The following is a 6,106-nucleotide window of genomic DNA, read 5'->3' as shown; positions in this document are numbered from 1 at the left end:
AATAATGGCAATAAAATTTTGCAACAAAGAACTGGACTAAAAAGGCTTCTTGTTGAAATATAAAGACTTAAAGATCCAAGATGAAATCAGCTTGAATGCACAGTTTAGAAAGGATGGCAAGGACTAATCTGCTATGAACTACAATAATGGCAATAAAATTTTGCAACAAAGAACTGGACTAAAAAGGCTTCTTGTTGAAATATAAAGACTTAAAGGTCCAAGATGAAATCAGCTTGAATGCACAGCATTGAAAGGATGGCAAGGACTAATCTGCTATGAACTACAATAATGGCAATAGGACAACAATAGATGTGACAAATTGTAGTTAATGCCTAAAAAGGGGGATTGCATTCAATGTCATTTACCCAATGTCGATAATGTATAATACCTATTTTTATCATGTCTTTGTATGACCTATTCAGTACTTGTAAATAATAGATACTATTTTATTGATTACTGAAGAATACAAATTTAATTCAGTTATCATTCTTTTGAGGGTTAACTAAAAATGGCAAAAAGTTTGTTAAAAGGCAGCAGACTGTGAAAAATGATGCGCGGGAGCAAGACTTAGTGGCAATACACCATCTAAAATGTGTTGGTTTTTGACCCTCCCAATAGCTCTCTCTACATGAATTCTCACAGCGGCAATCTTGGCTGTTTCTTCTGATTCTGCAGGTGTTAACTGGTCACGTGAGCCTTTGAAAGGAGGAATATTTAGTGTGACACCAGGTGGTAATATATTGGCGATATCAAAACCTCTGTCTGCCATTACATTGTCACCTGGTTCCAAAAGAGAAAGAAGACCAGAGGAAGATGTTAATTCTTTGTCAGAAACACGACCAAACCAGAGCTTTGATATAAAGGTAATTGCACCATTGGCAGATATACCAATAAGAGCTTTCCATGTATTATGATGTTTGTATTCTGACCATGTTTGAGACTGTGATCTTAAGGAGGAGGGGATATATGTATTTGTATTCAATATGTATTTCTGTACAGTCAAGGATAATTCTTGTTGAAGGATAATTTTTAAATTCAGCTGGCAGCATACTCGCAACTAGATCCTTTGACGGATAGGGAAACAAAAGTGGTAATTCATGGAAGAGAAAGTTAATCCAGGTTGTACAAATTTTTGAGGCATGACCAACAGAGATACCAAATCTGTCAGCAAGATCACTGAGAAACAATCCAACTCTCAAACGCATCAGGACAAAGATAAATTCATCTAACTGTGACAACCTTCTTTTTGGTCCTCGTTTTTTTGAAGTCAGATTCTGTTCTTGCTCTTGGTCTGTGGAGGTATTGGTGGACTTTGTTCCTCGCCAATAAGACATGTTTTCAAGCTTTGGCTTTAAATATTCAAAAACGGCTTGAAAATAGGAAAATAGGCCTGTCAATAAACGAAAGATTTGTTTGCGTCGAAACAGTGTTCTCCATTGAATCCAAGACATCGCTTACAGATTCAAAAACAAAGGAGCTGCGATCCGTTGGAGCTTTTCAAGTTGTTTTCGTAGAAGAGGCCAAGCGGTTTCCTTCATGCAATTTAAGTGAAGGCAAGGCGCCACTTCGTAACTTCCAGCGTTGAGGATTCTTCTTTATGTCTGAATCCGTAAAGTGTTCATGGCACAGATAAGTCGATGCAGTAACTCTGAACCCATCCAGGCCATCAACTCGCTTTATTAAATTACACCACTGACGTTTTTCCGGGTTTTTTTGAGGAAACTTGAAGAAGCGTAGGCTAGCCAGGGATCCGTCGGTAGAATAAAAGAAATTGTAGCAACCAAACGCTGCACACTGCTTTCCTAAAGAAGCTCTTTTCTTTACTTGCTGGCTCGACTCATTCGTACTTGTAGACTGATCCATTTTTAACAAATCAAACCCCAAGAAACAACTAATAAATCTCAAGATAAGAATGTTTGGAGTACTTTCACTAAGTGAGTTTGCGTCCAAACAACTTTAGCCTCGTTTTGGTATATAAGTCAATTCAATGTGAAAGGGGTCTATTCTGAAAGTTTTTGAGAGCTGTTCAAGCAGTAAGGATGGGAATTGGATCAATGTTCACAACTTTGCTGAAGCTGGGGTGACATTAAAATCCTCAGACATTAGTGCTGCAAATGCCTCAAAGGATTTTTTAGAAAACCACTGCAAAAAAGCTTCTAATTTTCTGAAAGAAGTGAAAGAAAGGAAAGCTAACCTATTTCAGCACAATGAAGTACTACCAGAAGCCAATGAAATGGAGTTTTATACCCAAATTTTAGAAGATTTGATGCCCGTCATAAATAAACTTGCTGCTTTTTTATGTGAAATAAATTTGAAGCTAAAAAGCACTCCTTTCCCTTCTGTTCAGAAAAGTACAATGAAGAGAAAAAAAGCACATGCAGCCAGGTCAGATAAGGAAAAGAAACATAGAGCTTTTGGTTCTGCTGAAGAGAAATCATCTTCAATTAATCTTTTGAGAATTTCACTACATTCTTGTTGCAAAATAGAGAGAGTTTGTTTTTCGGTATAACTTGATAGATTGATTTCTTGCAAGTCAGCAGTCTCTCCGTGATGTTAGCTTGATACTGCGCCTCTCTGATATTTTTAGCGTTTTGTTCTGACTTGATTGAATAATCAGTCATGACATTTTTTGTCATTATTTGAAATAAAATATCACGTTCATTGAATGGATTTCCTATCTCTGACAACGTTGCTTTGAGCGATGCAACATCTTTACGAAAACGCTTTTTTCAAAAGAATCTGAGTCTTCATGATGTGGCAACTCTTCCTTTGGAATTTTGTCTTAATCCTCACTCTGTTCGTCGTAATTCTTGAATTCGTTAACTAACTGGGCAATTTCTGTCCCCCAACCATCCATTTCAGCAGAGCGGTTTCTTTGTCGAGAAGGCCGATCGCTCCACCGTCAATTTTTATAACTTTACTATTCTACTCATGAGCTTGATCTTCAGCAATAGATGAAAAGGCCTTTCTTGTCTTTCTTACTGTAAAGTTCCCTTCCATAAATTCTTTGTGAATTGAAGGATGTCTAGAGGAAAGCATCTTTAGGTCTTGAATAAAGATAGGATGCCACCGTGCATAGTTGGTATGATCTAATGCAAATACCCATGGCACAATTTCTTCAAGAGTCTGTACAAACATTGAAAAGTTTGGTTCACATAGACTCTGGACTAACTTTAAGAGTAACGCTTCCAATTCAATAACTGTGGCCCAGTAGTGAAACTGTGGTCTCGATTTTGCCCGCTTGCTCTCGATCCAATCTTGCAGTGTTAATGATTAACCTGAGCATTTGTAAACGTTTCGTCCAAGCTTCTTTGCATTGTCTGCCGACCAAGAAACTCTTTTGAACGAAGGAATTTCTATCTCTGAACTCTCCCAGCAATGCAAGTTCTGCAACCAGCCATTATCTTCAAGCAACTTTGGGGGGTTATGGCTATAATCTTCACTGTTTTTCTCTGCAGTGGATATTCCGGTTATTTCCATTTTTTTGGGCATATTTCAGTAAAGCTCTAAGGGAACACTGCTCTTCTCGATATCATTCTTCAGTTGTAGTTTTGTCTGCCCTCCCATGATTTTCGGATGTTGGAAAATTGAGATAGTTTACAGAATTTTTAAAGATTAATAAAGATTAATAAAGAATGCAGGAAAATAACCGACCCGAGCGAGGCTCGAACTCACGACCCTTGACTTTGTACATCAAGTGCTCTACCGCTGAGCTATCGGGTCGTGTTGTAAAGATAACGATTCTTTAACATTTGAGACCTTTACTAGCACGTTTTTTGTTAACAGCCATTTTTTCAAAAAACGTGTCAAGCTCTTTAAAACAAAATTCCAGCGAGTAACAGAAAGATAACTGGATTTGTTATCGTTAAATAAATGGGTAGTTTTCTTATGTGTTGGCACTCTAATGTAGTAATGATATCCCCTTTTACTCCTTTTGAATAGTTGTGTGAAAACATCTATTGTAAGTCATTTAGTTGCATACAAAAGGAAATCATTATTGGTTTTATATATCATATTGTTGTTATTTCAGTTAGGCACAGGTGTTAAAAGCTATTTTTGTTTAATATTTTGAGGTGTCGTTTCCTGCTATTCAATACCTCTTTTTCAATTGCTCATGTTTCATAACAGGAGATGCATGAGTAGAAGTTGAATTTCCTTTTCACTTAGCTCAGTCTTATGCGTTATATTAAAGGGTTGGATTCTACCAGCAAAGCATTTTTTTTCCCAAAAACCTGTTAGCAGAAATGTGTTCTGTAGGAAAAAAAGGGTGTCAGAAGTTCACGTTTTCGAGAATGGTTGGAAGTAAAAGGCTGGATTAAATCGATTGTGATGTAAGAGAACTGATATTTTCAAGGTCTGGGTTTTCGTTGATTAACAAAGATGCTGATATCTGTTTGCATCACGAGCAGCTGTTAATCAAAAAGTACTCTCTTGCGAAAAAAACTTGCTGCAATCCTTTCCAGATACACAAGAAGGCAGCAAAAGGTTTGTACCAAGCATTCTTAAATTAATTACAAGTTCCACACATAAAAAATTCTATTTTTTGCAGAAAAACTTTTATTTTATTTTAAGTTTGATTGTAATAGAGATTAATATTAAGTCTAGGTACAAAAAATTCAACCAAATAAACAGGCTGTATCCACTGGCTCATTCATTTGAAGACCAATCTTGCTGATCATCTGAAGCTTCTTCTTTTTCTGTACTGAAGCTAACTTAGTTGTTAATGGTATTTTTTGCCTTGTGGTCTCAAGTAAATCAAATTGTCAAATGCAAGGGATTTGGTAACCAGAGGATTTGATGTTGTTCCTGGTCAAAAGCTTTGCCCCTCTTCTAAAATTCGAATGAATGAGACAAAGAGCGACCCTATCGTTGTAGCGTTTGAGGAAGATTTTGATAAAGAGGTATCATGTTCTTCTGGCAAAGATTCACTAGATGCAACACTTCATGAATTGGATGTTTCCCTATTGAAGCTGCACGCTGTTCCAAAGCATTCAGTTCTTTCCCATGAGAAGAGAAAGATTCACCAAGCTCACGAATCTCTTTTAAAGAAAGTAGCAACAGTGCTTGATGTTGATGAAGAGGATTTAGCGCCAGATGACACAAAAGATGCAAAAGCTACTGAAATCAAACTCAAAGTTCAGGATCGCGATCACTTGATACATCTAATTAAGGATGTAGTTCACACTTTTGAAAAAGCATTTTCTAAAAATTTTCAGTTTTCATTTTTTTGTTTCATTCTACGCCAAAATTATCGTAGAATTCGGTAGAAATAGTTATTTTGACAACCACATTGAGGTTTAGACACAATTAACTTCTTTTTCGACAGTAGTCGGAAGTTTATTCCTTAGCAACGACTTTTTAGCGTTGCTAAGGAGCTCATTTTTGTGTCTTTTTGTAAGAAATTACCCCCAAGCCTGCAGGCTTTCCCTATGGAATGATAAACATCTTATGAACACCCTGTGGTAGCCTCTTTTGGGATCAGAGGCTGAGAAACACGCCAAATTCGCACACTTTACAGTCACGTAGATGTTGGATTGCGAAACAGAATACAAATTTATTCTGATAATGCCTTTATTGAATCGATATTATAAGTAAAACATGCCACCGAATAAAAGAAGGGCTCTAGCAAGTAGAGTTAAGAGGAAAAGGAAGTTTTTTGGCATTCGCAAGCAGGATATTGCTAGTAGACTTGAATCTGACGCTAGGCCTAGTGACGATGTGGAGCCCAGTTCGTCGTTCACACCAACGAGCTCAGTTCAATCTAGGACAGCACAAAAATTGTTGAATTCATCGTTTGAAGAACTAAATGATAGTATGAGGGTGCTTACAAGAAGATCATCGAAGAAACTGGGCCTTTCTAAGCAAAAGCAAATTGAACAAGCTGATGGTTTCACTATTATTGATCTGTCTCTGCTCCAAGAAGCTTTGCAATCCTCTACCAATTGTAGAGCTTGTAAAAGATCAGATTCTCAGTTGAAGATCTTGAAGGATAGCAGAAAGAAGCATGGGCTTGCTGAGACATTGATCATTAAGTGTTCTTGTTGCTCAGCAGAGACAATCTTCCACACCAGCAAAAAGTTAGACAAAGGTAAATTCGAAGTAAACA

The 6,106-nt window shown here is 37.1% G+C and overlaps 1 pseudogene; it reads right to left on the bottom strand.

Annotated features, from left to right (window-relative positions):
• Positions 1 to 517: 517 nt before the first annotated feature.
• LOC148960051 (uncharacterized) lies at positions 518 to 1,451 on the bottom strand (annotated as a pseudogene).
• Positions 1,452 to 6,106: the final 4,655 nt, after the last annotated feature.

Source organism: Rhopilema esculentum, chromosome 7 (genome assembly GCF_057945365.1).
Source record: "Rhopilema esculentum isolate cy_ngs chromosome 7, ASM5794536v1, whole genome shotgun sequence".
Taxonomy (NCBI): domain Eukaryota; kingdom Metazoa; phylum Cnidaria; class Scyphozoa; order Rhizostomeae; family Rhizostomatidae; genus Rhopilema; species Rhopilema esculentum.
This window is presented reverse-complemented; position numbering and strand designations above follow the sequence as displayed.